At 39.7% G+C, this 22,132-nt stretch overlaps 1 protein-coding gene and 1 long non-coding RNA gene across 2 annotated transcripts in view; both read left to right on the top strand.

Moving 5' to 3' along the window:
* SLC35F3 (solute carrier family 35 member F3) overlaps window positions 1–22,132 on the top strand; it is a 161,599-nt gene that overhangs the window by 48,627 nt on the left and 90,840 nt on the right. The window lies entirely within an intron of this gene.
* LOC137471052 (uncharacterized) lies at window positions 20,710–21,181 on the top strand. The gene is made up of 2 exons (XR_010997376.1): window positions 20,710–20,800; window positions 20,899–21,181. It is a non-coding gene; the product is annotated as an uncharacterized lncRNA (long non-coding RNA).

The following is a 22,132-nucleotide window of genomic DNA, read 5'->3' as shown; positions in this document are numbered from 1 at the left end:
TATAAACTGTTTTCAGTGGTATAAGCACAAAGGTATCAAAAATCAGAACTTAAAATTATGAAAAATAAACCAGAAACAATTAGCCAAGTCTGTATGTAGTTACAGGTGATTTCATGTTGAAAGTCTCCCTCTCAGAAGTAATGATGGAGCTAGAAACATGTTTAAAAACAAGACAGTCTTCTTTAAATGTAGCCGTGCTGCATTCACTTAAGTGTATGTGACATTTCTTTCTTTTCAGAGCTTATTTGAATCCTAACCCTTACATTTTACATTCATTTCTTGTTAATCAGGATCTGGCAAGTCACTGGTTTTTACCATTTCACATTCTTTTGATCGAAAGGTCATGCATGCTGTGACTTATTGCTCAACCAAATCATGCTCACCATATCTCACCTATACAGTACATTATTTTACTGATTTCCACCTCCCCTAGCATTTTTTGGTGCTTGTCTCTGCAGTATCTAAAGCATAACAGCTTAATAGATTGACAGGAAACCTTCAAGGCAGTGTTTCTTACAGTGTCGTTCCAGCAGTAATTTTAAAAGAAAATAAAGGCTTTTCTGTCATGATAAAGAGCATTCAGGAGGAGGAACAGAAAGAAGAGGGAAAGAAACAGGAAAGCAGTTGTTGCTTACATGAGGAAACAAAGAGATTGGTTGATAGGAGAGCTAGCACAAGTAGTAAGTACTCACAGAGGTATGGGATTTTTCATACAGGCTTCAGTGATTAAAGTCTAATATGTAAGATGGGAGTGGGGAATGACTTTTAAAGAGCAGTGTCCAAAGTCATACGTTCCATAATACTAGGTTTGGGTGGTTGTTTGGTTTGGTTTGTTTTTTAAAGAAAAGGCACAGTGGTAGCTTGTTTCTTTCCTGACATTACCCCAATTTGTGGGTTTATTTTCTCTCTTTTTATTATTATATGTCATTTATTTATTTCCTTTCAACTGTCTGTAGATGACTGTCTAAAAGAATTAAGATAAATGTTGCATATGAGCAATATGTTTTATCACAAACATACACACACATATATATATATAAATCTGAATGTGAGCAAGAAGTAAACTCTTTAGCATTACAAAGCCCTGGGCTTTGAGCAGTTGCATGGCTAAAGCAGAATTGAAGGTTTCATATGAACAGGAGATCAGACAACAGAGATGTGACCACAAACCCGAGGACATGGTAAATGACACCTCCACAAAAGTGTTTTGTATGAGCTCTCCTAGGTTTTTAAAACCTGTAGCTTGCTAAACCTGTTTGTCAGATAAAAGGATCCTGGCCATTTCTGTCGCATAATGCCAAACCATTTTTCAGCTAACCATATATATTTTCAACGGTATATTGTATATTTTCAACCTTTTGTGAAAGTTTGGCTATATGTTCAGCAACTGAAAAGGTGCTGAAAACACATTTACAGCCACAGAGACACCATTGGAATTGGAAAACAGTTAAGGAAAGAAAGCACCACCTCTGTTTGAAGTCAAGTCCTTTTGTAAATTTCCCTGCATTTATCTTTGCTTTTTTTATGTGCCAGTTCCTTCTGCAGATCTCATCTTACACTTCCCTCAAAAGACCATGCATCAGTAAATCACAGTCCTTTACAAAGTCTCCTGTGCTCTCTGAGAGTTTCAGTCTACTGTGGGAGTAGTAAAACCAGCAGGTTGCCTCACTTGCAGGCCCCTATTTGAAAAATGGGATTGTTACACAGTGGGCAGAACTATCAATCTTCATCTGGAGCTTTCAATGTGAGTAACTTATAAAACAGAAAAATTGGTTTTGTTATTTGAGCCTCAAAGTGCTCAAGCAGTGAAAAATTATTATGTACAATTGGGCAATATACTACTAAAGTGCTCTGCATTTAATGAATATCCTGATGCATGTAGCTCGTGCATACTTAGCTGAAGAACCTGAGCATGCTTTTGCACTTGGGCACACATACCTTTTGTATATTCCATCACATGTACCAAATTTGCCAGAAAAAAGGGACAAAAAAGTGCAGAAAGAGTGTGGTCAAGTAAAGCTGAAACATTTCACACACTTCAGATTCATGAAGACACTGTATGTGAGACAGAATCCTAGAACAGCCCTGGACAGGACCTCATAGAACAGACTGGAAAGGACCTCAAAAGAACATCTGGAATTACCTAGCACCCTGTTCATTGCACCTTGAACACCTCCAGTGATGGGGAGTCCTCTCACCACATCCCTGGGGAGGTTTTTTTGGATACCTGAATGGCATCTTAGTACCAGGATATGAATAGCCTGGAGAGGAAGCATTCAAGAAGTGCTAAAAATTGCCTTAAGGAGGAATTAAGAGTGATTTTGCCTTGTGCATTTTATATGTGTTAGAAGGTGTTAGGTGTTAGAAACACCTAAGCAGACCAGATATGAGTTGTCTTGGTACCTTTTGAGTACAGAAAGAATATTTATAAATCATATCTCAGACTTCACATCAGGCAGTCAATGGGGAAACAAAAGCTGATAAAGTGCCATCCCATCACAACAGAGCAGGAGTCAAATAGCGGCAGGTAACTTCAAGGAGGCTATGAACTTCAAGGCTGCACTATACATGTTTATTTTTTAATGCAACAACTTAAAGTGCAAAGAGGAAACTAATTGTACATGGTCTTGATTTTAGCAGGATTCCACTGAGAGAACACCCTGCTGTAGACATCAAGTTAGGCTGGTTTGACTTGCTAGAATCTGTCTTTTCAGATTACATGGAGATGCTTCTGAGACACAAGAAGTGTTTCTAAGGCAAAATAGTTTAAGAATTCTATTCAGTGCACTGAATAGACATTTTTTACCCTTAGAATTTACTTGCTTGTCTGCACTTTTCACAAATTGCACTCAGCTCCCACATGGAGCTGGTGGTAGAGAAAATAGCCAGGTTCATGTAAATTCTTGATCTCCAGGTAAAGAGTGGTCTTTCTGAAACATGGAGATTAGTTTATCATCATTAGAAATGAAAATCTATTCTGACTCTGATATAAAAAGCCTATTGTGAAAATAAATTTGTATCTTCTATTCATAGTCTTAGTTTGGTCATAATAGCTACAAGTTTATTAGCCAGATTTCAGAACAGCTTCTCTGGAGATGAAGTCGTGGACAGTTTTTTTCTAGAAACCACATTTCAGATTATGTCAGTTAGTAAAGAAAAACCTGCAGCAGGGCTTAGGAACTTCCTTGATGACTCTGTGATGCTGAAGCTCACCCAAGAGGAGAAGGCTTAAAAAGATTTATTATCTCTCAAGCTTAGGAGATTTCAGGGGTCTCAAGGAGGTGAGGGCCTCTCTAGACAGAGAACTTCGCTGTCTGGAATATATTTCTTCGTATGTCTGAAGGGCTCAATTGTGACATTTGAGATCTAATTTTGCACTGAAATTCAGCTGCTTCTTGTGTTGGATTGGGCTTCTTTTAAGAAAATGAATTGCCTTAGGCTGTCTTCCTTAAAATATGACTCTTCCAGATGCCAGTTTTTCTTAAAGGAAAAAAAGCCTGGTACTGGCTATGTTTAGCAAATGCCTCTCCCAAGAATTTCTGCAAAACCACTTACTGTAGATCTGACCAGTTTCAGCCTGAGGCTTGTGGGAGATTTGCTTAACACTTTTCCTCAGATCTGAGTTATTTATTAGCTCAGGATTGCTTTTATTGTGAAAATATAAACCCCACAGTGTTAATGAAGGCAAGTAAAAATACAGATGTATTTCGTGTAATATCCAGAGTGGAAATGTGGATAGCATGTCTCTCTTGATAATGGGGCATCTCTATAACATTTTGTATTAGGTGAGAACAGTAATAGTGATGAAACAGAGTGCTTCTTGGTACTGAGTGGCTATTTCTACCCCAAGTCAGCTGCAGATGCCAGCCATCCACCCTCTGCTTACATTGTTCGGACAAGCATATTTTCTTCCCATGCTCTGGAGACTGTAGATTGTGCTGAACAAGTGGAGATTCTGCTTAACTTTTGGATTCTGTGAACTCTTTTTCAGCTGACTTCAGGAGAGATTCCCAGTAATGTTGTTTGTGATTGTTCTCGTGAGGAGCAGAGGGTACATTCACTTTCCTAGTATGATTCATCAATTTTCTGTGTTTCTTTAAGCAGTTCTAACGAAAATTGTCTCTCTGCTTATGTTGCAGAGGGATTATGTATGAACAAGCCTTGCAGCCACTATCAGCTTTTAGACAAAAAGGTTGTGTCCAGTGCATGGATAAGCAAGCTTTGAAAAAAAGAAATGCCTAACATGAAACCTCCTGCAATTTTTCTTCCCTTGAGCATTTCAGCTACTTTGGCTTCTCTTAAGAATATCTTGAATCTCCATCCTTTGAGAAAAGCTATAAATTGCTCCATTGAGAGCAGTATTCATGTGGTTTGAATGTTTTCTGGTCTTCAAGCCCTGTCTGTAGACTAAGTGGTGTAGAGCTGTATTCTGTAGCAGTGACAGCTCACAAGCAAAACCTTCAGCTTCTACAAGAAAAGCAGTAACACCATTAGAAAATATGTAAATTTTTGCAAATGACATCTTCCTCCTGTGATGGTGATACATACTGCAAGTACACTGTTATCAAGAAGATATTCTTCACTGTTTAGAAATCAGACAAGATTTTTCCTGTCTGTGCTTTACTGGAAAACCAGTGGAAGTTCCCCAAGCACCTTTAGGTGATTTCTTAGGGACTTTTACTTTCGTAACACAAACAGGTAAAAATACATTTCTCTGTCTTTAGAAATCTCACATACATTCAGTGGATAAAAATGCCTCTGCTGGGACCTTTTAACATCTAGTCAGAAAGAACAGCATGAAAACCTCTTCATAACAGAGCAAAACCTTAGGGATTTTCTTTGCTTTGGGTGGCAAGAAGCTCTTTGTAGTGGTGTATACCCTGAGTTCTCTGGTTTTGCACAAGCCATTGTGGGCCCTCTCAAATACTTTCTTAAGAATCATCCCACAACACACTGAAAAAAAGCCCGATTTGAACTTGTTACTTTAGACAAACATGTGAGTGTTGACCATCAAGGTCTTCCATATCCAGCTTCTTAGCATTTCTAAATAATACCTACCATGGAGGAAATTCAGAGTTCTCTGCTATATAGACATTCAGCTGTGGAAAGGTTTTTATACAACACTCTGCTTATTTCAAAGGATCCCTTGGGAGCCCAACTCAGAGAAGCCCATTAAGGAGTTCTGGATGGTTTCAAATTGCCTCAGATGTCATCATTGTTAGAGACTTCTTCTGGCAAGCCTGAGTTATTGCCTCTATCAATTACAAGTAAAAGGGGATTTTTCATCTTACCAACCAATTTTGCTAACAAGTGTGGCTTGACAGCTCCATTCAGGATGCTGATAATTTTTATTCCAGGCTTCAGAATACAGTGCCCATGGGAACACTCAATGAGCTACAGCAATTACAACTTTTAGCTCTGCTTTCTTCACTGCTTATTTTCAAGCAGACGGATTATCTGATGTAAGTTTAACCCTGTCATCAGCTGACATATTTGTTTCCCAGGGTCTCAGGCAATTACTGTTGGCACACTGGTGCGCACATCAGATTTCCTGGTATACGTGAGTCAGATTATATCTTTGTGGCTTAAACCAAATTATGTATAAGCACTACAATTTAGTGCAGGCTCTCACAGACCTACAGCAATGTTTACAGAGTGCTCCAGCTAGGCTAGTTTACCCTGCCTTTCAGACAGTCTGCTAGGCTTAAATGCTGTAAGAAATGCCATTAAAGCCAATGCCATGTCCAGGACCCAGTTACTAATTAACTACTAATTAATTAATTAATTATTAATTATTAATTAATTACTAATTAAGAATTCGTTTGTATGTCTCCACTAAATTCCATCATGCAAGGTAGAAATTAACTTGACCCCTATATAGGTTTTGTGCGAGAGAATTGCTTATTTTGTATTTCTTATTAAAATGATTATAGGAATGTTCTTTTCTTGAATTCTTGCTGTGGGCATGCATCTGTAAGCCAATGAGAACTTCTTAACTGAAAGTTTTCTCTCATCGTGAATTGTCACAAGTTGCTAAGTAATATGTTTTGTTCATATTTTTTCTTTCACTCAAAGTATTGGATAGTTTTGACTTTTCTGTTCTTTCCTGGCCGTGAATGGATTTAGTAATGGCACTTACATGAGAAGGGAGTTCAGATTTGTTAAAAGCTGCTGCTTGCTGAGGTCAGTGGGTTTTGTATTAACAGTCACTGTCCCTGCCTGGCTGGAGATTTCATTTACAGATACATAGCAGGATCAGTGATCATGAAGTATTTGCCCACTGTGGAGTCCTGCATTCACATTTCAAGCACAAGTTCATAGCCATAACACATGGGAGGATCTGAAAGGAATAATGTTCTCTCACAAGGAGGCACTTTTATCTGGAGATGAATACTCTGTACTTCCAGATTACTCCTAAGAAACATTGTCACTATCCAAATGATTAGTAGAGACTTTCCTACTAAATGCAAGTGTTTTACAGGTGAAAAGCATTACTTTCTCTCTTAGCAGTTCTATTAATGACATTATTCTGGGGTTTTCACACTGTATTAAATCTCTCAAACCTTCCTTTTGATGTCAGCTGAATAGTAACCATTTTTCAACTATAACCCAATTCTGAATTTCTTTCCCTGCTGCCTTTACAGAAATCTCTGACACTGGGAGTTTTCCTAGAAGTCTGGTTTTAATTTTAGTCCCCTTTTCATTTGCCATTTGATGCTTACCAAGGTGACTTGGCCTGGTCGTAAATTTGGGAATACTGCATTCAAACTGAAAATAAACCAACTTTAATATATCTTGATCTTGATAACATACACTTGATCAGCAAGGGGGCAGATGGTTAAAAGTTTGTGAAGGTGTGCTCCATACCTTGGAGTACACAGGGAAGGTCATACAAGACAATCCAATTCTATGTGGAAGACCACACAGTTGCCCTGAATGAGCCTGCTCTAGAGTCAGGAGCTCTGAAATAATTTCAGCAGTGCTAGGCTCAACCTGTGTGATACCAGCAGGGAATGGATCTGATAATCAGCCTAATGACACAGCACTCTTTGGTGTCACCAGACACCAATCTGTGCAGAAGTCCCTGTCATTTGTGTAGTTAGCAGCCCACATGGACATTTCCAAAGCAGTACTCACCAAGCTGTTGAGATATGCCCACAGAGAGATTTCATGTTAGTCCTTTGCTACCTACACAGCAAAGCATTGCATGACTTTGTGGTCTCTTACATAGTGATGTCCCACATTAAGTTCACCAAAATCCCTCCTTTGGTTTTCTATGCAGTGTTTCCAGGGAAGAATCACACACAGTGTGAAAAGTGTGAAAAGGACAGGGTTACAATACTTTAAAGACTATGCCAAAATTCATAGGATTTGTCTCATATCTCTTTGATCTTTAATTTCCTTTTACTGTGTAATTTCACAGTAGTGCACTCAAAATGAGTGGTGATAGGGGCATGAAAAGTCAGAATGAAGAACTAAGCATATTGTGGCCTACCAAAAGACACATATAGCTTATTTTCGATAGCCTGAGTGTTGTTCTCATTTGCATTGAAACCTCTTTCTGTAATTCAAGTGATGTGAAGAAACATTAGAAGATACATTTACATGTAGTTTATACCCAGAGAAGTATATAGGGGTGAAGGCAGCTGTCATAAATATAATTAAGACTTTCAGTGGAGGAATGTTTTAAGCTCTAATGAGCAGAAAACTTCATAGACCAGTGTAGAGCACTGGTACCAACTTACTAAATTCTATCACCGTAAAATGAGTTGGGAACTCAAGCTGTCTGCTCCAGAGGGGTGACAGCAGCAGTGCTAAGAAAAATCTTTCTTGTGTTTTCAAGCCTTCTGCTTGCATGTTTCCTGTCAGGATTTTGAAAGCAGATAAAGCCAGCTGCCAGGGCTGGCAGAAGGCCACTGCTGCAGGCCAGAGTGTCAGACTGCTTGGGCAAACCTGTGAGAGGTGATGGCAGGAAGGATAGAGAAGGAGCAGCAGTAAGGAGGGGATAAGTAGGAGAAGCCAGCAAGAAGAGGCTTGAAGACTCTGGTTAAGAGGAATTAACAATAAGTTTTTAGCATATTGCTGTTGCTCAATATTGAGTTTGCTGTTTTAATATTGAAAGGTGGATAAATACAAGATTCAGCAGTCCCAGGAAAAGTAGTTTGATATGGCCTATTGAGATTTATACTGAGATGACTTCATAGCATCCTTACGGTTTCAGGAGCTCCTTAAAATTGATGGAAGCATCGGTCTTGTTAATCATTATACTTTTTCACCCTACCAGAGCACTGGGAAATGGACTCAGTGTGACTTAGGAGAAAGTATGTTTCTCCATGCCAGAGCTGGCAGCCAAATGGGTCATGTGTAAGCTGGCACTGACTGTGCAGGTTTCTGTTTCTATTCCTGGGCACCAGCTGGGGAAGAAGCAGACTTTTCTCTCTTCTGAGGACAGCAGCACTGAATACTGGCAAATGTTACTGTGCAAATTAGGATTAAAATATTATCAAAACTTTCAAAACTCGAATCCTTTCATTCTGAAAAAAACCTGGCTTTGAGTGCTGTTTCATGACAAGATGTTCAGAATGTCCCCAACAATCCTTGCAATGGGATTATTGCATGGTTTCTGTTAATAATCACCTTCCCAGTCAAAGTAAGTGAAGAAAGGGGCTAATGCATGCATTATAAGACTTATATGTCTGGTGATGCATAATTTGCTATTATTTTCCAACCAGCTCATAGCTGTTCAACTGAGTGAGCTAAGAGATGAAATATTAATGGGGGACTGAAGAAGTGGGATTTGTTAGTGTTGCCGAGAAGCCTGAGACCTAGTGAGAACCTTGCTATTATCCTGCTGTTGGCATTTCTTGTGACTTACTAGCTTGAATGCTGGGAATGCCACTAATGAGGGAGTCTGTGCACTGCCTGGAGGGTCCATATTTCATTTCATTTTCTGACTAACTGGTTCTCGGAGGAACTTGAGGCTCTCACATCTTTTGATTTGTGATGAAACAGGAGATGTAAATTTTTATTTTCTTTACTCACTCTCTCTGTTGGAAGGCAGAAGCCCTTCTAGTCACCTGGTGGTTCAAGCCCAGATTTTTTCCGTTGTATACCCAGGCCTCCTTTTCACTTTATACTGCACTAGCAAATTCAGTAGCTGCATCTGCTGGTTTTTGGATGTTCAGTATTTTAATCTCTAAGCTTTCCAGAACTGCCAGTCAGAAATCCACAAGGGAAGGCTTGAAAATCAGCAGAAATAATTAATAATAATAATGATTATGATGATGATGTTGTAGTAACATTTAATTGCTCTTACCTGTTCATTTTGTGATCTTGTGACTGAATCCCAGAATGCATGTGCATCACATATTTGATCATGTTTCCCTAGCCAACAGCACTTAAAGGTATTTCAGATTCTCACAGGGACTCATCCACAATTGTGGTAGAAGTAGAATAGCAGGTGTCTTGAGAATCTGCATGAAATTGGGAGAATTGACAATGCTATAGATTTCCCTCAAAGACTGACCTTAATGAAACTGATATGATTATTTGCACAAAGATTTCACTGTGTTTATTGCTGCACTGGAACTTTTTACAGCCAAAAGCGTACACTCTTTTTGGTAGTGTCACAATACCCATAGATACGGCAATACTTTCCTCTCCTGTGTAAACTAGCTAGTGGGTAATTGTTTCCTTTTTGTCTTAAAAATCTGCAATTTCCAAAGGTACACCTCACAGACCCTCACACATACTGTAAGCAAGAACATTCCCATAGGATGCTGTTCTTGCTGTGCTATACCCTGCATATCTCCTTTCTTACCAGACATGACAGTTCAACACCTTCTCATTGCTGACACAATGTGGTTTTGAGTTTATGACAGCAGAGTGGGAGTCAAGCCTTCCAGATTATAGCAGCTCAGAGGAATTCAAAGAGCTGTGTAGTTGCTCTGCCTGCAGTCAGAGTGCAGCAAATGGGAGATGGCTCAGTCTGTAAACTGTGACCACATTCTGCTGAGCTGAGCCCTTCAGCAGAGGTACAGGGGTCTGTACCCAGCCGTGAGCTTAAAGCCCCAAGTTTGTCCTGCCAGCCCTGTCACTGGTGCAGTCTGGCCAAGATCTCTGCTGTGTCTTTGGTGTTTGATTGTCCCCACCTTCTAAAGGGAGATTTCCTTCCTTCTTTGTAAAGTGATAGAAATGTTCGCTCTCATTTTAGATGTGGTAAAACACATGTATGCATGCATGCATACATCTCATGCAATACATGTATATACATATACGTACACATAAACTAACTAGTGAACCAGGATTTGTTTTGATCAAGGATTGAAAGTCATAACTTCAGGTCTGGGGAATTTTTTTTTTTTTTTTTGTATTTCTGAAGTAACCGTAAATCCTGCCTGATTTTGAACTCTTATTTCTCAGGCCCTAAATCACCATCTTCAGATTTCATGCATTATGTGATGAGGAGTGTTCTGAATTTGCAAACAGCTTCCATAAATTATTTAGAACTGAAAATGCCATGTTAAAAAAAAGTACAAGTAAATAAACTGAGCATCTTTGCTGGTGATGGAGCCCTGAGAATAGAAGCAGAGGGGCTTGTGCTCCCTCTTTTGACCATGGCCTGGTCAGAACACCCTGAAGCTTGGGACATCAAGATCTTTGATATGACAGAATGTGGAGAGGACACATACTTCAAGAGACTTTCCATACTTCAGGAATTAAGCTGATTTTGCAGCCACAGTCTGAAGTTAGGGAGAGGGAAGAAGGCTGCTATCTTGCAAAGAGTTTGGGAGGCTTTGGATTGCTCTGCCTAAAGAGCAGTCACTGTGTATGACTGTTTAGTTCAACAAATCCACATAGGCATATATTAATGGAATTCTATCAGTTGCAATGGGAGTCTGCAAAACACAGGCTCAGATTAGCTGAAATGTTGAAGTATTTTGTCTTACATGTGCTCTCTTTCCCATCTTGTATTTTGAACTGTGTTTTATTGAATCTCACAATTCTTTAAAGCTGTGGGACTTGGTGAAGGAAAGGCTCTCACATTCACACTTCAAATATTTAGTCTTCTTAAAACTCAAAAAAGTAAGTTGCGCTCTAGAGTAGAGGGGAGCTAGGACTGTCAAGTGCTGTATTATCTCAGCTGCTTGATCTGGGAATGCTCCCTCCACTCTGGCAGAGGTGGTAAAAGTGCTGGGCAGCTACACTGGGGCTTTATGGTGAAAACTGACACAAGTTGCCCAGAGATCATGTGGAGCCTCCATCCCTGGAGATATTCAAGATATATGGATATAGTCCTAGGAAACTGGCTCTGGCTGACCCTGCTTGAGCAGGGGTTGGACTTGATGATTTCTAGAGCTCCCATGCTACCTCAGCCCTTGTGTCAGTCTTTGATGAAATTGTCTTTTCATATCTTGGATTTAGTGATTAAAGTCTTCCTGGCTTGAAATGGCACGCAACAGACTTGTCACTGAAGTGAGGACAGTCTGTGGGCCCAGAAGTGCTGACACACAGCAGCACATCAGCACTTGAAAGTGTCCAGCAACATTGTTCATGCACCTGGTTACAGCCAAAGTGTCTAGTGGTGGTACTGCTCATGATCCTGCGTCATGCTGCCATCTCCTGGGACAGCCCCTCCATAACTCCTCCTGCCTCAAGCTACTTGGAACCTCCTTGTTGCTCTCCTGTCCTTCCTCATCCTCACTAAACCACAGCATGCCTCAGTGAGATCAGCAGTGTCACAGAGGATGCTACCAGGCCATGGGAGGTGTTTCAGGGTTTGCTGTTTCAAAAGGTCAGTGGCAGGGAAGGTGCTTGTGAGTTGGGTAAAGTGAGTGAGTACTACATAGGCAATCTCCAAGACACATATGAAATTTAGAAATCTCTGCATCATGTCCCATGACTGGTTCCCCAGGACAATGCCTGTATGGCTTTGGCACCTGGAAGGGATTGCTCTTGTTGGGTCCCTTCTCTGGAGCACAAAGCTGTGCAGGAGTGAGTTCTGCCTTCCGGTGCTCTGTAAGGAAGAGTGCAGCAATGCAATTACTGAACCAGTTAAGCTTTTCTGCTCCTAGGCTAGCTCCAAGCAGTGCTGCATATTTGATATTCATACCACAAGGGATGAAACAGAGCCACATGTCCAACTAAACTCCTGTGTGCGCCCTAAATTCCTCAAATCTGCACAGTAGGTGTAGATGTATCTTCTATCCATAAATTCTGGTTTTATGTCTCTGCTCTATCTGAAAACCTTATGTAACCAGGAAATCCTTGAACTGTGGTCATTAAACTTCTTTAAAAGTATGTCTAGATGTAAATAACATACCTTTGTAAGCAAATACGTCTGCTGCTTTGGGGGTTTGAGAACGACATCTGGTTTCTTGTGATGTTGTTGAAATGACCATAATATGCTGAACTTCAGCAGAATTCCTTCACCTGTGCTACTAGTTTTGGGAGAAATTTCAGGGGATTTTGATAATTATTACCTACACCTTCCTCACTGTGCTACCCTGGAATTCTGCAAGTTTTCTCTTACGGAATAGAAGTGACCTACTTTAGTGTTATATTGCATATAGAATGACTGCTTGTGCTTTCTCACCAGTTTTTTGCTGTTAGACATGAGTTGCTGGTAAATTTAAAAAAAACTGCTCTGTGTGGAGAGAGATTAAATCTGGACCTATACTTGTATATAGATCTTTGTGGCCTGTTGTAGTCAGGTTAATGTAATTTGCTTGAATGTTTTTTGCAAAAACTTCTGCTTGAAAGTTCCAAAATACAGCAAGTTCATTCATTCTCCAGGGAGTTTTCCTGTTTCCCACTTTACCAGGGAAAGTCCTAACTTCCAGGTGCTGCAGTGGCTTCAGGAATATCCCAGCTCTAGAAGAATCTGGGTTCTGAACTGAGGTCTCTGGAACTCCAGGAAGGAGTTTGATGGTAAAACGTGTGAGGATCAGCTTCTCCAGTGTCCAAGGAGATGTTAAACTAGTCTTGGGGTGAATCAATTCCCAGGGCTGGAAGGCTTCATTGGCACAAATAAATTGGTTGAGGGGTTGAAAGGATTAGAAAATATATCTGAACACAAGGTGGCAGTGTAGGAATTAATTTTAAAATGTTTTATTCATTTTCTGAGTTAATGGGTTTTTTGTGGTGCTCTTAATAGGCCCACAGAGAGTATTTTTGTTTCCACATCTATGTTTTCAGGAATTTGTAAGGGCATTTTTACTGTAAAATTAATAGGAATCAACCACAGCAGTGTGGCTTAGCTGATCACAGGCTCTGCAATTTTTGCTCTGAAAAAACTGAACAAACACAATGCAAATACTAACCCCTTCCCCATCCTGTTTACAAAAATGTGAAAATATAGAGACTGAGGAGCATCTGTGGTGTTGACTAACTTACTGACTTGCTAAGATGGGCTTGATCTTTATCATCCATCTCCTGTTCCTCTCTTGGTTGCTTTGCCCTATGTGTAAAATGTATGATCATTGGGCCAGTGGCATTGCTTTCATTCTACTTTGCATGCTGCCTCACAGGGCGATCCAGTATGTGATCAGATTTCTAGCATCTATTAAAATATACATTGGTTTCAAGTTAAAAGCCATGCTTTTAGCAATTGCCAGTCTCAAGAAGTTTATCTCAAGGACTCTGTATCTCAATATCTTCAAGTTGTGATAGCCACTTAAAAAATCTGTAAGTTGAAGTCAAACTTACTTTATTGCTGACTTGGGTCTGGTGATTTCACATCTCATTGGTTAGAAATGTAGTGGAACAAAAGGTTCTATTGAATTTACAGAAGATTTTCTGAAGTGTTTCTCATTCTTTCATTGCTCTTTGATTTTTGTAGGTGTGAAAATGTTTATAAAAACTCATCTGGTCACTGTTTGCCTTGTTGGATGTCAAAAAATACACCATGCACATAGAGCATTTGGGCTGAGGAGATATCCAGTATTTTTTTTCAATGTGTTCACAAATTCTGCTCCAATTATTAGAACTTGGAATCCTATCATCAGCCACAAGCACTCAAAAGCTGTGAACTGCTCTTCACAGTCAAGGTATTATTTCACAAAACACAATATGTTTATTTCTTCTTATGGTCACAAACATAAATGTTGTCACTGTGTTTTTCGAGCCTGGTTTCTAAAGACACAAACTTGTACTTAGATGGTTGGTTCAGACCTTCTTTCCACAATGTTATGATTTATAAGCATTTTTTTTGAAAAACCTTAAAATGCTCATGTGATTAATTATCCAAGATCTGTAACTTTAGCAGAAGAAAATACGTGATAAAACAATAACTGCTGGAAACACGTTCAAAATTTTTTCACACAGCTGCCATGGCACTGAAGTGTGGAGCTGCGAGTCTCTCTGTATCTTTTTAACAAGATTATTCAGCTATGAATGATTGCCTTCATACTGTTAGAGGGTACTTTATTTGTCTGTAATAATAGAACTTCCTGCACTGCCTGCCGTGGTATCACACAATGCTGATATCACAATGGTTAAAAGCAACACCCCTTGTCATGTGATGCTAATGCCTGCCAGGGAATAACACCTCCAAGTTACTACTGGGAAAGATCAGGGTCCAGCTACTAACCTAAGCTAAAAGTTTTGGTCTTACTTTTAGTTTGTGGTTCCATCATATGTCAATGAGTCCATGTCAGATAATTGTATCAGTCAAGTTTTATATGATTTTCAAATAAAAGCTTGCATATAAATAATGTATGTACCCCCCCCAAGGAAGTTTGAAGGCTGACCACTGATGCAGAAGGCTTGGAGTCATCTGGTCTTCACTGCTCTTCCTTTAAGACATCTCTAGTTTGCACAATCTGGAAAGAGAGAAATTAAATGTGAAAGAGAGAAATTATATAAGGAGCTGCTGAAACCTCCCAACTCAGTGCTAGTGCATTGCTTAACCAATTCTCTGTAAGAGCCACCACATAGGCAGTCTCCAAGACACTCAAAACCATTTCCCAGCTGTGGTATTCCCAAAGTCAAAACTTGTAGGTGTCTCCATGTTGTTCCATGTGGTGTTATATTTTAGTTAAATGGTATGCTCTGTCTCACCCCTCGAAAATGTATCGTTTATTCCTAGCCCGTGATCCTCCCCTGCAGTATCCTGTGTCTGTAATCCCATTGGCCCAATCTGTTCCGCACCCACTTTGAATCTCCCTGTTCAGTGTGCCAGGGGTATGGGACACGCTCTCTCTTAGCCGGCTCTCCTGGCTGGTGCTCTCTCAGCCCCTCTCTCCCCCTCCCCTTTCCCCCCTCACTTCCCTTCCCCCCCCCACCCCAGAAACCATGCTGCCTCCCGGGGGTAGGACCCCCAATAAACCCTCATCTAATGAGCACCCTCAGAAGCCGTGTGGAGTCTCCTTGCCTGCCTGCTGCTACCAGCAGAAGTAGGAGGAAGGATGGGGGAAGTAATCAGAAGCTGATGTTATTCATTAGAGGGAATGCTATGTCTGGGGCTCCGATTATTAAGGGGACTAGTCAGTTTCCAAATCCTCCAATCATAATTGGTATAACTATGAAGAAGATTATTACGAAAGCATGGGCTGCAACTACAACATTGTAGGCTTGGTTGTCCCCTAGGAGGGCTCCAGGTTGGCCTAGTTCTGCTCGAATGAGGAGGCTTAGGGCAGTACCTACTATTCCGGCTCAGGCGCTGAAAATTAGATATAGGGTTCTGATATCTTTGTGGTTGGTTGAGAATAATCATCGGTTGATGGATGTCATAGGTAAGATGGCTGAGTGTATAAGCGTTAGGCTGTAGTCCTTTTCACAGAGGTTCAATTCCTCTTCTTATCGGCTCTTTAGTGAAGTTCATGGTGAGTTGCAAACTCATTGATGTGCATTAATTGTGCGTCGGAGTCTTAGGTAGAAGCCTGTTGGTTAGGGCATATAGCTGTTAACTATAGTGTTGTGGGATTGAGGCCCATCTGCCTAGTTAGTAGGCAAAGTCCTAGCTTAATTAAAGTGTCTGAGTTGCATTTAGAAAATGCAGGGCAATATCCTGCAGACTTTAGGCAGAAAGTAAGAGGGTTTAACTCTTGTTTAAGGCTTTGAAGGTCTTTGGTTTAGGTAATCCTAAATTTCTTAAACGATGGTGAGGGTTAATGGGGAGATTGGTAGTAGGATGATAGACATGGTGGTTAAAATGGCAATTAGGGGATTGGTTAGTTTGTTAGTGTGTCATTGTTTTATGTGGTTAACAGTGTGAGGTGGGAGTGTGATGGTGGCGCAGTATGCAAGTCAGAGGTAGAAGAATAGGCTTAGTAATGAAAGCAGGGAGATGACTGTAGCTGTCGGGGTTATGTCCGGTTTACCAGCAGCAGCCTAGGGGGGACCCCCAGCGACGCCCCTGGGGGGTCTCCTCCCCCCAGGGACACCCCTTTTCAGATTTTTTTTTTTAATCCCAAATAAAATGTCAGCAATCAGAACTTCTCAAAAAGTGAGAGTACCAGAGTGGAAAACAACAGAAAAGATCATCAGTACAAAGGGCTGAATTCCCATTTTTTCCTGGTTTGGGCTAGCAGGTATGGTAGGGGGTGGGCAACAAGAGAAGCATATTATTGTGGCTTAATGAATCAGTGCCCAACTGCTTAATAAAGCAGCTGGACAGAGGTCCAAGCTGATGCATTTAGTCACCCTTTTGGAGTGGGTGGTGAGCACCCGGAAGGCGCAGAGCTGAGACTGCATGCTGGGGAGGCACAGCACCTCCGTGGGCACAGCTGGTGAGCACTGGGAGCAAATGTCCCTCACCCTTAGGTGGTACCCAGGCCTTGTACCTGTGATTGCACTGGAAGGACTCTGGCCTGAGGCATTCCTAGTTACCAGTAACAGGAAAAGGTAATGAGAAGTTTGCTGATGATAATTCAGTGGCTCTCAGCTTCTTCTAACTACACATAAAGACCAGTAGTGTAAATGGCATGGATTCATTTCACAGGAATAAAGGCTTTTAAAAATAAATATTTACAGTTGCTTCTTGAAAGCTTGTATTATGTAGCTGAAGGAGAAGGATCAGCCTGATTTTTTTTAGACAGAATAAAGTCTACTGATGCCTCTGTTGACATACACAAGTAGATACTGTCAGCTCTTATCTGAAATGCTCAGTGATATAAAGATTTCTTTGTGTTAGTCTACAATGTTACAGGAAAATGATCAAATGTAAGCTCAAATCTCATTCCTCAGCAATAGATTTCCTCTCCTTTGTTCATAGCAAATTAAAAAGACGTGAAAGCAGGAAGGTTTAGAATTTGATTTGGAAGAAGTAGGACTCTAGCCTATAAATAATAATTCCAATTGATCTATAGTTATCTGTTCATGGTACATTGCTTCAAAAGGATAAAATGGAAGTGTAGATTAGAAAAAGCTCCATGTTGCAATAAATAAGCCAGTCACTTTTTGATGAGACAAAATTTCTCTTCTAGTCAGGAACTTCTGCAGATGTCCTGAATCACCTTGGTGAGACATCCCTCTGTAACCTGTTGCACTGCCACTATACAGCACCTGAGGTCTTTTCTGGGGGCCAGGTGCTGGCTCAAATGTGGAGTGCAAAACAAAAAAACAAAACAAAAAAACAACATAAAAAACCCCACCAAAAACCAAAGGGAAATCAGGGAAAAAAACGGTGAAATTTAGAGATTTCTTAAAACAATAGGAAGCTTTGTCCAGAAAGACTCAGAATTCAAGGTAACATGGTCACAGTTGGCTCCAAATATTTCCCTTAGAAAGTGCTTATTGTAGTGAGTATAAAAGTCAAAATACCTATCTTGTATCACATACTTACATAATTTCAAAAAAGCTCTATCATCTGGCAATGCTGCTGTTTATTTTTTTTAGTTTTCAGTAGTGCTGCAAGGAGCAGGGTGTTGGAATCGATGAGCCTTATGGGTCACTTCCAACTTGAGATATTCCATTATTCTATATGTAACATGAAACCTAATGAATTTACATCTGGAATGGAACTGCTAAACAGAGAGAGGAAGATAGTTTCTCTTTTACAAAGCTCTCTGGCTGTAAACTGCTGAGGCAGAAGGATACAACCAGAGATACCACTGTATAATTCCCTCTCTCCTTTACTCCTCCAAGCTCCTATGCAGTGTGTCCAAACACACCCACAGGTGGGGACACTCATAGATACTATACATACTGAACAGTTTCATTAGGGTTCTTGTTTCTGTTTTTCATGTGTGTAACACAGCTACAGACACACATTTCCATATAAGCTCCTCTGCCTGACAGCAATGTCAATGTTTTAATTGTACAATTAGTAATAATATGTGTAAGGTTTTGCAAAGTGGCTTCCTAAACTCATGGCACATTCATATTCTAAGTTTGAAGTGGAAAGCCTTGAAATGGTATTTAAAATGAAAATGAATGAGATTCCTACTTTAAGTAGTTAAATTATTGCAAAATTTTCTGAAGAGATTTTATTTCAGTTATGATCAAAAAAACCCAGTTTTTTGTTTCTCAGTAATAGCACTGCATTTGTGATTTCTCATTAGCACTGTGCCTGTGGTGAGTGATACAGGGTTGATGCTGTTTCTATCCTCTAATGTGAGACAGGAGGTCTTAATACTTTGTATTTCTCAGTAAAGAAAATACTGTGGGTTGGTTTTCCTATTGAAAGAATTTGTATTCACTGGAATGACACATAGGATCACAACCTGTTAATGTATTCCCTCCCACCATTTATTGGACATCTCATTAGTGACAGTCTCTGGGCATTTGCAATCATACTTTACTGTAAGAAAAAAGATGGAGCAATCAAGATATTTCAAAAAAGTCTCATAGGACATCATCTTCCAGGAAGCTAATACAGGGCCATTTTGTGAGCAATTTGCCATTGGAAGAACTTGCAACCCTGAAAACTGATTCACTGTAGTAGGAGCTCTTTTTGTTTATCTTCACTGGCACTGTTGGCTTCCATCATCCCTTGCAAACCAAAGAGAAAGCAAATAGGAATTGACAAAGGTGAGAGTCTAGAGACTCCAAACCTTTTGCCACAACAGGATCATCTGGGCATCATGTGCGTGTGTTGGGACATAGGAGATAGAGGAGAAGGTCATTCTAAGGGCCTGAGCTTACCCTTTTTCAGGTAAATTGCTGCCAGAGACTTTGAAAGTTTTGGATTAAGGTCTACAAGTATTTTTTAACAGCACCAGTTTCAAGCAATGAGGCCAACTCCAAGGCAATACCATTTGCAGCCACTATAGCACCCTTTCCCCGTATTGGAACAAAATGTTTCAAACTTTGTTGCCTGTAGCTGGCATCTTAGAGCTATATTATAGAATTACAGAATCACAGACCACCTAGGACACAGGATACAAACGGTGATAAGAGTTATAAAGCAGAGTTCGATAGCAACTCACATTATTTGTATCTGATGATCAAAACCAAAACCGTGATTTTAAACACATTCTGTTTGCAAAAAGCAAATGCTTGCCTTATTATTAAAATGGCAGCTAAAATACGTGTGTCCTACATGTGTCTATTGTCTATCTAGCAAAACCTACAAACGCCAACATCTTATCATAGGATCACAAATTGGTATGGTGGATGAGCAAGGATGAACCAGAACAAGGCAAAATTCTATTATAAACATCTATTTTTGTTTAATAACTATGATAAACGTTACTTTGTAAAGGTCTGACAGCTATTTGCTGATGGTGGCAATGTCTTCTTTTTTTGTAGTTGAAAGAAAGCTCTGTGGATACAGTTAGAAACCTTTTCATTTTCTTGATATTGGTGGTCCCAATGTAGCAGTTTAACATGCAAAATCTTTCATTATTAAGGAGTTAGATTTTGCAAATTTAGAACATTCTGGCATTCCTGTGTTGTAAGATTATACTGTAATCATCAAACACTCTTTTGTTCCCAAGACCTTGACATCCTAGTTTATTTTCAATTTAAAGTGTAAATGTTTTTCCACCACTTACACAGGCTTAAGCACACAGATTGATGTATTTGTGTACTAGTTGTCTAGGTCCAATGGAATTGTAATGAAAGAAGAGCAGGTACATGGGTCTGAATATTCCATCTCAGTTGGCAGGGAAGAGGAGTAGTTCTTAAAAACTGTCATGTAAGTCCATTCAGGTTTTCCAAGGTACATAGAGGGCAACATCTTTTCTGTTATTGACATGGAGATAAAGATTTGATTAGAGAAATTGGCCCATAGCAGGCAACTGAGAAGGGAAAATAGCAAAGAAAAGTGAGAAAAGAAAAAATTAGAGAGTGGTCCAAAACTCTACAGCTTCAAGAGCTAGTGTGCAATGTTTACTTCTGGTTGTTCATTTTAAAGGGCAAGTTGGCACTTGTTCCAGTATATTTGCTTTAATCTTCGAAGTACTGAGTTGAGAAGGAGGTGTGGCAGGATTAAAGAATTTGAACTAGAAATTCTTAAGAAGCCTTTTAGAGAGATTTACAAAATACATTTGAATTTCCCTACCCTAGAACTCTCTTTGTGTGTTTTGCTTTCTTTTCTGTCACGGTCTGCCTTAGAAGCTATTCTTGTTAATTAGGTAAAATGTTAACCTTTTTAATGCTGTACTGCTCTTGTTCTTATAAGTCATTACTCTTTCCATATCACTTAATTTATGCTATTTAAATTTCTTTTTAATATTGATTCTTGCAAATATGTAAGAGATCTTTCCCCACATAACATCAATTTTAGACGGCTTAATTCCAGCTGTTCTCATTGTTCTCTTACATCTGACTCTCACTTTTAAGGAGCTCATTCTCCAGGGATCATGGTTTCTGAGGGACAAGCCACCTGGATGTATTCACAAAACAAGCTCAGTAGGTAAACACTATAGTAGCCAAACATCTCCCCCCTAAGAGCTGGCATCTTGTGCGCCTCCCCTGTTCCGCCCACAGCTGGGTGTATTCGTGTGTTTGCAGGTCTTATGTCCTGTTGCAGCCTTTGTGCTGAGTTTGTGATGTTGGCAGCCAAAAAGTCAAAAGGAGATACAGAAGTTGAGGGCCTCTGAAGCATCTCAAAAAACAAAACATCTGTGCTCTTTTATGCACTCTCCAGGCACGTGAAGGGCTGGCAGATGTGCATGAATTGTTAGGCAGCTATGGAAGCTTGCAGATCAAGTGCTGTCCTTGAAAAGCACAATTGGGGTGGAGGGTTTCACTCAAACTATAGGATGACTGTTTTAAAAATAAAATTACATACAAATGTAGAGTAACTCTTTGAAATTGAGATTGATTACTTACTTCCATAAAACTAATTGCTTTATAGAAAGCCCTTCTCTTGTAGTTTAAGTTTTAAAAGTTTACCAACAATAGGAGATAATTTCAGTGACACAACTTATGCCGTATTTAAATATTTCATCTGTTTTTATGAGAGATAATAAGCAAATACATAGTGTTTTAATACTGTACCTTGGAACAGTCGCTGACAAAAATTTGTAAGTTTATTAATATGTATTTCAGAAAGGACAGCAGGAATTAATTTATTTTCCAGAATGCATATTAATTTCTGGTGAGTAATGCTTCATACAGAGTGATTAGTCCTATTTTTATACCCCCCACAATTTATCATGATTAAAATCACTGCCACATGCCAGATGTATTCATATTATGGCAGCTTTTGTTTGACAAAGCTGTCCACAAAGCACTGTACACCTCTGATTGATTCTAATCTGTTAATGAGATTTTCAGATCATTCTTTCCATTGGTTTGGAAGACGTTTCAGCATTCTATTGCTTCACTTCATTTGAAATCTTAAGGACTTTTTAACAATATAAGACACAGATAACAATGCTACTGGTTGGTAGTTCTTTTAAAGATATATAGACCTTCTTTGTGTGACCCCATAAGAATGAATTCAGAGCAAGTGTTTAGCATTAACACCTATAAGAAATAGGAATGCGTGGGAAGTGCAACCTCCTGTGATTTGTGGGGTGTGCTAGAGCAATGCTGTGAGGAGCCTTTGCAGAACAAGGACTAGCTGGGGTGCAGCAGGGTTCTGGACATCTGCTACCATCTTAATAGCAGCTGGTCAGCTGAGAACATATGATAAAATCATTTCTTGTCACAAAACCAATACATTTTATGGGATGTGTATAGAACTGGATGTATGAACTTCCAGAATATACGTACTTCTATCTAGAATAAAAATACTGTT

The sequence above is a fragment of the Anomalospiza imberbis genome, chromosome 3 (assembly GCF_031753505.1).
Source record: "Anomalospiza imberbis isolate Cuckoo-Finch-1a 21T00152 chromosome 3, ASM3175350v1, whole genome shotgun sequence".
Taxonomy (NCBI): Eukaryota; Metazoa; Chordata; class Aves; order Passeriformes; family Viduidae; genus Anomalospiza; species Anomalospiza imberbis.
This window is presented reverse-complemented; position numbering and strand designations above follow the sequence as displayed.